The sequence below is a fragment of the Schistocerca serialis genome, chromosome 10 (genome assembly GCF_023864345.2).
Source record: "Schistocerca serialis cubense isolate TAMUIC-IGC-003099 chromosome 10, iqSchSeri2.2, whole genome shotgun sequence".
NCBI classification, from domain to species: domain Eukaryota; kingdom Metazoa; phylum Arthropoda; class Insecta; order Orthoptera; family Acrididae; genus Schistocerca; species Schistocerca serialis.
The window spans coordinates 229983844-229995789 of NC_064647.1; the positions used below are offsets into that span (position 1 = coordinate 229983844).

General features: G+C 47.4%; 1 non-coding gene across 1 annotated transcript; it reads right to left on the reverse strand.

The window, feature by feature from the left end:
- Positions 1-7984: 7984 nt before the first annotated feature.
- LOC126425539 (U6 spliceosomal RNA) lies at positions 7985-8091 on the reverse strand. Its single transcript, XR_007576374.1, has one exon. It is a non-coding gene; the product is annotated as a U6 spliceosomal RNA (small nuclear RNA).
- Between the last annotated feature and the right edge of the window lie 3855 nt (positions 8092-11946).

Genomic DNA, 11946 nt, shown 5'->3' on the forward strand with positions numbered 1-11946 from the left:
AGGCGAAGGTCCCGAGTTCGAGTCTCGGTCGGGCACACAGTTTTAATCTGCCAGGAAGTTTCATATCAGCGCACACTCCGCTGCAGAGTGAAAATCTCATTCGAGCGCCATTTTACTTTATCGTTTGTGTCCTGGTTTCTTTGTAAGTGCTATATATTAGATTGGTGCATAAGTTCGTAGCGTTTTTGTTTTGCATGTTTGTATTCAGGTTCCTGTGTGTTCATTTATCGATTGTCACTTTTTATTTGTAGTTCACTGTTGCTATCTCAGCTTACATTTTGCCACTTTGTCATTTGGAGATAGTGAATGGCGCTGTGGATGCTAGAAAGTGCGGTACCAAGTGGAGAAATCGGAAGATTTCCGACGTTCTCTCTGAGTTCAGTAGAGGGACGACAGGAGCGAAGGAAGCCAGAAATATTCGCGCTGTGTGTAATCCCAAAAGTAAGGTCTCCTATTTTTTTATAAGTACATAGACCTGTTTACTTCTACAATGGTTTACATCAGTTTACAGCTTGAACATTTAGCTATTTTTCGACATAATCACCATTTCTATGTGTGGGCGAGCGTTGTCGTGGAGAATATGTACGCCCTTGCTCAACATTCCCCTTCTCCGGTTCTGAATTGCCCGCTTGAGTTTTTTCAGAGTCTCACAGTACCTGTCAGCGTTAATTGTGGTTCCAGGGGGCATAAAGTCGACCAACTACCCCTTTCCGATCACAAAAATCGGTTGTCATGACTTTACCGGCAGACTGTGTTTGTTTGAATTTCCGCGGCTTTGGCGAAGAAGGATGCCGCCACTGGCATGATTGTTGCTTGGTCTCAGGTGTAAAGTGGTATGCCCAGGTTTCGTCACCCGTGACAACTGAGTCCAGAAAGTTGCCCTGTTCGGCTGCAAGGCGGTGAAGAAATGCGCGGAAAGCATCAACTCTTTGCCGCTGAAACGTCCCCTTTTGAACAATTATACAGGACTGTGCTTAAACTGACACACAATATTTTGTTAGCGCAACGCAATCTGACTTTCAATAATCCCTACAAAAGAATGGCCCTGACTAACATTAAACTATACCTTTCACAAATCACTTACCTCACAAAAATCTTCGCTACTCAAGCTACTGCAATACAGCCAGCGCCACTACTGCCAGCTAAATAAAAGATTCAAACTATGGAAGGCACTAACTACTGATAGGGATAGTTAGCAAATGAAAGATATTAATAGAGAACAAACAATGTATTTACCTTGATATCATCATATATAAATATAGCAGTTCATGACAAATTTCAAAACTCCGCCATCTCTCTCCCCACATCCACCACTGCTGGCGGCTCACCTCCAACTGCGCAACGCTACGCGCTGTTCACATCCAGCTGCCGCTGCCCAACACTACAATGGCAGACAACAATGCAAAACTAGCCACAGACTGCACACAGCACAGCCAGAGCGCTACGTAACGTTGCCAATAAGAAAACATAAACAGCCTACTTACACCGCATGTGCTCCTCAGTCAGCATGCGTGGCGCCCATCTTGCGCACACCTTCCGGTAGTCCAATGATTCCGTTAAAATTCTGTGAGCGGTGCTTCGGGTAACCTTAGGAACCAACGTGCAGAGATCATCCAGAGTGATCCGCCGATCTTCACGCATGCTTTGCTCAACCTTCAACAGTGATTCCTCAGAAACTGAAGGTCTCCCGCTCCTTTGTTTGTCGTGAATTTCCGTCCGACCAGCTGCAAACTCTCTCCATCACTTACGAACATTTTTGACATCCATGCACGACTCACCATACACTTCCGCTAATTGGCGATGGATTTCAATCGGTGCAATGCCCTTTGCGTTCAAAAACCGAATAACTGCGCGCAATTCGCACTTGGCGGTAACATCCAACGGGAGCTCCAATCTCAACTGCTGCCAAGCCAAGACGGAGCGCCTCAGCGCGGCGTGCGCATGTTTACTAACAGCGCGTGAAGCACTCTTCATAACAGTGTGACCAACTGCCACACAAACAGAGTTCTGTACTTATAAAAAATAGAAGACCTTACTTTTGGGATTACCCTCGTTAATGCGGTTCAACAGAGCACGGCCAGAAAGTGATTTTCTCGTATTAGGGAGTTTCGTTTTGATATTAGTGACTCTCCACATTCCGGCCGGCCGCAGTGGCCGAGCGGTTTTAGGCGCTTCAGTCCGGAACCGCACAACCGCTACGGTCGCAGGAGCGAATCCTGCCTCGGGCATGGATGTGTGTGATGTCCTTAGGTTGGTTAGGTTTAAGTAGTTCTAAGTTTTAGGGGACTGATGACCTCAGATGTTAAGTCCCATAGTGCTCAGAGCCATTTGAACCATTTTCTCCACATTCGGTGTTTGATGATGATCTTTTATACGCATTAATCCACAACGAAGCAAGTCGATGTAGTCGAGTACTGGCAATTGTAGTCAACTGTGATCATTGCACCATCGTGCGGCATTCTCATGCAAAGGGGAAGGTTAAAAAATCGGCTGTATGGGTACCCCATGCTCAAAACAAAAATCACGAAAATCAGCGGGTGTGCATCTCTGCTTGCTCCTTATCAGTTGGCTCGTGAACAACACCGACCATTCCTACCCTGTATTGTTACTGGTGGCGAGAAATGCTGTCTTTATGGTGACATAAGGAAAGCAGCTGCTCGCCGTACAAAGACCTGCACGCGTCCACAAAAGATAATGTTACGCTTCGGCTGTAATAGCGACGGTGTAGTGTACTGCGAATTGCTTCACGGAAGTGTGGCATTCACTGCTGACATTTATTGTCAACAAGTGAGACGTCTTGCAGACGTAATCCAGGAATGACGGCCAGGAAGGCTGCGTGAAGCGATGCTACTCCAAGGCAACGGCCCTCCGCGCTCTGCTAGACACGTCAGAGGAGTTGGGTTGGAGAGTCATTATTCACCTTATCGTGCGTCCTCAGGTTATCACGTTTCCCGCTCTCTATCGAACAAGCGTCAAGGAACTTTCTTTTCGGATGAAAATGCGCTCCGAACATGGCTCGACGAGTTCTTCCCCTAAAAACGAGGTGATTTCTATAGTCGCGAAATCGAAAAGTTTCCCGAGCGTTGGCAGCCTGTTGTAAACAGTGTAGAAAACTACATTATTGACGAGCAAAGTCTCTGTTACTTGTTGCGTTTATTAAACTTATGAAAAAACACTACGAGATTCTGGACTAACCCACTACATCGAAAAAACTTAAGGGCGCGACAAATAAAGTAACAGCATAAAATCACTGAAGCGCCAAAGAAACTGGTACAGGTATGCGTATTCAAATACAGAGACGTGTAAACAGGCAGAACACGACGCTGCGGTCGGCAACGCCTATATAAGACAACAAGAGTCTGGCGCAGTTGTCAGATCGGTTACTGCTGCTACAATGGCAGGTTACCAAGACTTAAGTGAGTCTGAATGCGGTGCTATAGTCGGCGCACGAGCGATGGGACACAGCATCTCCGAGGTAGCGATGAAGTGGGGATTTTCCCATACCACCATTTTACGAGTGTGCCTCGAATATCAGGAATCCGGCAAATTAACAAATCTCCGACATCGCTGCGGCTGGGAAATGATCCTGCAAGAACGGGACCAACGACGACTGAGGAGAATCGTTCAACGTGGTTGGAGTGCTACTTTCCGCAAATTGCTGCCTATTTCAATGCTGGGCCAGCAACAAGTGTCGGCGTGCGAACCACTGAACGAAACATCATCGATATGAGTTTTTGGAGCCGAAAGCTACTGATGACTGCGCCACAGAAAGCTATACGCCTCGCCTGGGTCCGTCGACACCGACATTGGACTGTTGATGACTGGAAACATGTTGCCTGGTCGGACGAGTCTCGTTTCGAATTGTGTCGAGCGGATGGACGTGTACGGGTATGGAAACAACCTCTTGGATCTATGGACTCTGCATGTCAGCAAGGGACTGTCCAACTTGGTGGAGGCTCTGTAATGGTGTGGGGCGTGGAAATGGGAGTGACATGGAACTCCTGATTTGCATTCCGATGGACCTGGTCATTTCCAGCAGGACAATGCGACACCCCAGACGTCCATAATTGCTACAGAGTGGCTCCTGGAACACTCTCCTTAGTTTACACACTCCCGCTGGCCACCAAACTCCCCAGACATGAACGTTATTGAGCATGTCTGGGATGCCTTGCAACGTGCTGTTCAGAAGAGATCTCTACTCTCTCGTACTCTTAGGAAATTATGGACAGCCGTGCAGGATTAATGGTGTCAATTCCCCCCAGCAATACTTCAGACATTAGTGTAGTCGCGTTGCGGCACTTCTGCGTGCTTGCGGGGGCCCCATACGATATTAGGCACTTGTACCAGTTTCTTTGGTTCTTCAGTGTATGTACATATATAAGGTTGTTATAAGTTGCTAAGCGCTCTCGTTTGCAAATAATGAACGAATAAGGTCCGGGTATTTGCTTGCGATGCGTAATGTTGACGTTTAATTTTTAGCCCAGCCACAACTCCATGCTTTTTGGAGGTAGGCGTTTCTTACACAGGCAGTGCTCTTTCCCGGTAGCAAGTGATATGTGTACCAAATTTGGTTGAAACCGATCCTAGTGGTTTCCAATGTGTACAAGCTGCAGAGCAACACTTGTTCAAGAAATCCGATGACGACTTGTTAATAAACTGGGAGCGGCAATGACACTACTACTGTGACCTAATAATAAAAATACCGCAGTGTGCGCTACTATACTTCATATTTACATCTACACACACAGCCACTGTGCGGTGCATGGCGAAGGATATCATCTACCATTATCAGTCGTTTCCTTTACAGTTCCACTCGCAATAGAGCGAGGAAAACACCACTATCTATATTCTATATCGTTCCGAATTTCTCGCATCTTATCTTCGCGGTCCCAATGGGAAATTTATGTTGGCGGCAGTAGGATCGTTCTGATTTCAGCTTCAAATATCGATTCTATAAACTTTCTGAGTAGTGTTTCTGGAAAAAAACGTCGCCTTCCTTCCAGAAATTCCCATCGAGTGCCCGAAGCAATGGTTGCGTCTTGTTCGAAAGTACCACTAATAAATCTAGCAACTCGTCTCTCAAGTGCTTCGATGCCTTCCTTTAGTGTTACCTGGTGCAGGTCCCAAACAGTCCAGCAGTATTCAGCACTTGGGTCGTACTATATGTGGTAGCCTCTACAGATGGACCACGCTGTTCTACAACTCTCCCAATGAACTGAAGCCGACGGTTAGCCTTCCCTGCCACAATACTCGCATGCTCGTCCTGTTTCATACTGCTTTGCAACATTATGCCCAAGTACTTACACGGCATGACTGTCTGACACTAATGATGCTGTATCCAGACAGTACAGGTTTGATGTTCCTACTCATTCGCAACAACCGCAGATTGCTGTCCGCCAAATCATATATATATATATATATATATATATATATATATATATATATATATATATATATATACATACATACTACTGGCCATTAAAATTGCTACACCAAGAAGAAATGCAGATGATAAACGCGTATTCATTGGACAAATATATTATACTAGAACTGACATGTGATTACATTTTCACGCAATTTGGGTGCATAGATCCAGAGAAATCAATATCCAGAACAACCACCTCTGGCTTTCATACGCCTGGGAATTCAGTCAAACAGAGCTTGGATGGCGTGTACAGGTACAGCTGCCCATGCAGCTTCAACTCGATACCACAGTTCATCAAGAGTAGTGACTGGCGTATTGTGACGAGCCAGTTGCTCGGCCACCATTGACCAGACGTTTTCAGTTGGTGAGAGATCTGTAGAATGTGGTGGCCAGGGCATCAGTGGAGCATTTTCTGTATCCAGAAATGCCCGTACAGGACCTGCAACATGCGGTCGTGCATTATCCTGCTGAAATGTAGGGTTTCGCAGGGATCGAATGAAGGGTAGAGCCACGGGTCGTAACACACTGTTCAAAGTGCCGTCAATGTGAACAAGAGGTGGCCGAGACGTGTAACCAATGGCACCCCATACCATCACGCCGGGTGATACGCCAGCATGGCGATGACGAATACACACTTCCAATGTCCGTTCACCGCGGTGTCGCCAAACACGGATGCGACCATCGTGATGCGGTAAACACAACCTGGATTCATCCGAAAAACGATGTTTTACCATTCCTGCACCCATGTTCGTCGTCGAGTACACCATCGCAGGCGCTCCTGTCCGTGATGCAGCGTCAAGAGTAACCGCAACCACGGTCTCCGAGCTGATAGTCCGTGCTGCTGCAAACGTCGTCGAACTGTTCGTGCAGATGGTTTTTGTCTTGCAAACGTCCCCATCTGTTGACTCAGGGATCGAGACGTGGCTGCACGATCCGCTACAGCCATGCGGATAAGATGCCTGTCATCTCGACTGCTAGTGATACGATGCCGTTGGGATCCAGCACGGCGTTCCGTATTACAATCCTGAACCCACCGATTCCATATTCTGCTAACAGTCATTGGATCTCGACCAACGCGAGGAGCAATGTCGCGATACGATAAACCGCAATCGCGATTGGCTACAATCCGACCTTTATCAAAGTCGGAAACGTGATGGTACGCATTTCTCCTCCTTACACGAGGCATCACAACAATGTTTCAGCAGGCAACGCCGTTCAACTGCTGTTTGTGTATGAGAAATCGGTTGGAAACTTTCCTCATGTCAGCACGTTGTAGGTGTCGCCACCGGCGCCAACCCTTGTGAATGCTCTGAAAAGCTAATCATTTCTATATCACACCATCTTCTTCCTGTCAGTTAAATTTCGCGTCTGTAGCACGTCATCTTCGTGGTCTAGCAATTTTAATGGCCAGTAGTGTACATTTTTCTGTGCGTTCTTACAGTCTTTGCTGCAGATGTCTACACACGATTTATCGCCAATCTCCCCCCAGTGCAAAGTCTCAATCGAGTGGAAAAATGCGCGGGTGGCACTTGTGTATAAGAAGCGTAAAAGGACGGACCTGCAAAATTACAGACCAGTATCCTTCACACTGAAACCTCCTGGCAGATTAAAACCGTGTGTAGGACGCAGAGTCGAACTCGGGACTTTTGCGTTTCGCGGGAAAGTGCTCTACCGACTTTTTTTCTCTGCAATAATCTTTATTGGACAAACTAACAGTACATGTATATATACACAATGCAACAGTTCTTCAAGGTACCATTTAAACATATACAAATGATTTTTAGTTAAACAAAAATATTTGAATAACATTAAATACAACAAAATATAACGTATTCTGACTTGTTCCTTTCTTTTTTTCTTTTCTTTTTTTTGGTTTTTTTTTTGTCGATGCATGAGAAAATGGATAAGGGTGTTGCTTCATGTCATGTGACGGGTAGGCATGGCACACCCCGACTTTGAGGGGGTCGAGGAAGACCCTGGGAACCGACAAAAGTTTGTCGGTAAGATGGTTTTCGGGTGAGTGTGCTATGCGCGGTCACAACTTTGTATCAGAAGTCAAGGACTGTATGCGGACCACTCTGAAAGAGGTATTCTAAAGCCTGTCCTCGAAAGCAGATGAGTGTATGGTGCTTAGCAAGAGGGTAGTGAAATGTGTGGGGCAACAACAAGAAATCTGGGGTTACCGTCGTTGGCGGGGCGCAGGTAAAAGCCCACGATTCGTTGTATGAGGAGCCATACGTTCGTTTGAGGGAGCACGTAAGACGGTGCTCGTCGGTGTCTTCGAGCTGACAGTCAGGGCAGAGCAGGGAGGTGGCCAGTCCTATGTGAAGTCGACTATTAGGTGGTAACTTGCCGTAGACTAAAACATACCAGAGTGCAGACACAGACGACGGTAAAAAGGGTGCACGAACACACCCCCAAACCGTTCGCCAGTTAATGTCAGGGTGCTGTAGCACCATGGGGTCGCAAGAGCTGGACAGCATAAACAAACCATAATAATCTTTTGTACGGGGAGTAATATTCGTCTGTCTATATTTGAATGTTAAGTAGCCAAGCTGTACTTGCGGCTAACGCTTCACGATTTTCCGTGTCATCCTTGCGCAGGGGCCACGCTAATCAACTCAGTATCGTAACAATTTTAGTACATGTACCGCCGAAGCGAGTACGAGTGATCCCTGCAAACCCCTACATTTCAGCAGGATAATGCACGACCGCATGTTGCAGGTCCTGTACGGGCCTTTCTGGATACAGAAAATGCTCCACTGATGCCCTGGCCACCACATTCTACAGATCTCTCACCAACTGAAAACGTCTGGTCAATGGTGGCCGAGCAACTGGCTCGTCACAATACGCCAGTCACTACTCTTGATGAACTGTGGTATCGTGTTGAAGCTGCATGGGCAGTTGTACCTGTACACGCCATCCGAGCTGTGTTTGACTGAATGCCCAGGCGTATCAAGGCCAGAGGTGGTTGTTCTGGGTACTGATTTCTCAGGATCTATGCACCCAAATTGCGTGAAAATGTAATCAGATGTCAGTTGTGGTATAATATATTTGTCCAATGAATGCCCGTTTATCATCTGCATTTCTTCTTGGTGTGGAAATTTTAATGGCCAGTAGTGTATTTAGAGGCCTGGCTGTAAATAGGCCGCCGTAAGCAAGATGAGGAGAACGGTACACCGGCCGTCTCGCTAACGCGACGCGCCGGAGCAGAACTGGACCGCGGTCGGCCATGTGGAGTGCGACGCAGATACTGCCTGTTGTGTGTGCACTAGTCGTGCGCGCCTGGTCTAGCGACAGCTAGGAGCACGCCATCGTGTCTGCGAGTGATCGCAGGATGCAGCTAGGCACCGGACGCTGCGCGGAAATACCGCGGCGCATTTCGCAGGTGGCGCGTGTCGACGTGCGAGAGCGTGCGACGTGCGCACGTGCGCCGACTCCGTACGCGACACGCGGGGGTCCGGCCGGCTGACGACCCCGTTACCCGCAGCGCGCAGCGTCGGCGCTGAGAAACCGGGCGCCCTCGCTCCAGCGACCTTAGCCGTCACCCGGTGCCCCGTTCACATCCACAGGGTGCCAGACAGTACCTGGTACGCGTGACTCAGAAGGCTACACCGAGGTGCCACAACCCGTGCGACACCTCTTCATACCGTACGGACCTCCTTCCGCCCCGCGACGTACAGCAATCGACACGGCACGGACTCGACAAGTCGCTGGAAGAAGTATTCGCCGTGCTGCCTCTACAGCCGTCCAAAACTGCGACAGTGTTGGCAGGACACGATTTTGTGCACGAACTTATGACACTACCGTCTGATACGACTATACCATAACCTCAAAGCTGAAGTCAGTTCGTATAATGAAATTATTCTTATTCAAGTAATTATAGTATGAAGAAGCTGAGCAGTGTTACCCTCTGAGAGGAATTTTGTTATGTTGACCGTGTTGTACCTAACGGAGGTGGCTTATTGGAGGTGAAAGTCAGAATTACGTAAATATTCAAACAGTAACAAATAATATTTTAGCTAGCTACACTGTTTAAAGAATAAAGAAAACGGTCGCCAGCCTAATTAGGCAAGAGAATGATTAACATTCTTGTTTAATAAAACAGGTATGATTAACGGACAAACACAACCTACACTTTGCCACACTCGAGTGCAATGAACTCTGGCACCTGAATACAGTGTGTTCAGGTTAAGGTTGGAGTTAACAGATCAGAACAAACTACTGGCATAAATAAAACAGATAACAATACAAACCATTACTTTCATGGATTATTCAAACTGAATGGTCTTTACAACATTATTATTAATATTCACTGTACAATCATAAATTGATTCAGTATTACTTCTGAAACGTTTTCCTAGCTGACATAAAATTGTAAATGTAGTTCATTGCAAAATTATGAACTGGCCACAGGTTAAGTCTCTCTCAGCTAAATACTTCTCTATTTAGAATGAAAGTTAAATGAAATTCACTAACGGGTTACTTCTCACTGTTTCTTTTTGAATAAAGAAATTATTGTTTTCATAAATAGTGGTCTTTCTATTAATTGTTATTTATCATGAGCATAAAGGATAACCTGTGGATCCTATTACACTATTAATATGCACTTTCAATACCCAAAGGAAACAAGTGCTTAGCAAGCAAGAGTATATAACTTTCCACAAATGCAGTTTTCCACTTTTACTAGAGTGAGAGAGAAAATTAACATATTTATAAGATACTGACTCACCTTCTCCGATTTACAAGAGGCAGCAATGTGATCATTTACTAAGCAAAACTTTATAAGCCTCAGTCTTAAGAACTTTTAATTTTGAAGTTGGCAACAACATATTAATAAGCAGTTTTAATAGGAAAATTATTTTCAGCAAGCATCATTTACTTTATCTCACTCACTTGCCACATTAACTTTAACTTTCTTTCTACTATGTTCAAGACGCATTAATTAGCAAAACACTCGGCTTTAATGTTCTTTCAGTAAGGACACTCGGTAATCACTTTAGTTCAAACGGAGAGAAATCTGAGAGGTGTTACGATAAGGAAAAAAATCAAGGTAGGTACATATATTCAGTTACAAATTACCTTATACACTCCTGGAAATGGAAAAAAGAACACATTGACACCGGTGTGTCAGACCCACCATACTTGCTCCGGACACTGCGAGAGGGCTGTACAAGCAATGATCACACGCACGGCACAGCGGACACACCAGGAACCGCGGTGTTGGCCGTCGAATGGCGCTAGCTGCGCAGCATTTGTGCACCGCCGCCGTCAGTGTCAGCCAGTTTGCCGTGGCATACGGAGCTCCATCGCAGTCTTTAACACTGGTAGCATGCCGCGACAGCGTGGACGTGAACCGTATGTGCAGTTGACGGACTTTGAGCGAGGGCGTATAGTGGGCATGCGGGAGGCCGGGTGGACGTACCGCCGAATTGCTCAACACGTTGGGCGTGAGGTCTCCACAGTACATCGATGTTGTCGCCAGTGGTCGGCGGAAGGTGCACGTGCCCGTCGACCTGGGACCGGACCGCAGCGACGCACGGATGCACGCCAAGACCGTAGGATCCCACGCAGTGCCGTAGGGGACCGCACCGCCACTTCCCAGCAAATTAGGGACACTGTTGCTCCTGGGGTATCGGCGAGGACCATTCGCAACCGTCTCCATGAAGCTGGGCTACGGTCCCGCACACCGTTAGGCCGTCTTCCGCTCACGCCCCAACATCGTGCAGCCCGCCTCCAGTGGTGTCGCGACAGGCGTGAATGGAGGGACGAATGGAGACGTGTCGTCTTCAGCGATGAGAGTCGCTTCTGCCTTGGTGCCAATGATGGTCGTATGCGTGTTTGGCGCCGTGCAGGTGAGCGCCACAATCAGGACTGCATACGACCGAGGCACACAGGGCCAACACCCGGCATCATGGTGTGGGGAGCGATCTCCTACACTGGCCGTACAACACTGGTGATCGTCGAGGGGACACTGAATAGTGCACGGTACATCCAAACCGTCATCGAACCCATCGTTCCACCATTCCTAGACCGGCAAGGGAACTTGCTGTTCCAACAGGACAATGCACGTCCGCATGTATCCCGTGCCACCCAACGTGCTCTAGAAGGTGTAAGTCAACTACCCTGGCCAGCAAGATCTCCGGATCTGTCCCCCATTGAGCATGTTTGGGACTGGATGAAGCGTCGTCTCACGCGGTCTGCACGTCCAGCACGAACGCTGGTCCAACTGAGGCGCCAGGTGGAAATGGCATGGCAAGCCGTTCCACAGGACTACATCCAGCATCTCTACGATCGTCTCCATGGGAGAATAGCAGCCTGCATTGCTGCGAAAGGTGGATATACACTGTACTAGTGCCGACATTGTGCATGCTCTGTTGCCTGTGTCTATGTGCCTGTGGTTCTGTCAGTGTGATCATGTGATGCATCTGACCCCAGGAATGTGTCAATAAAGTTTCCCCTTCCTGGGACAATGAATTCACGGTGTTCTTATTTCAATTTCCAGGAGTGTATTTGAGCGC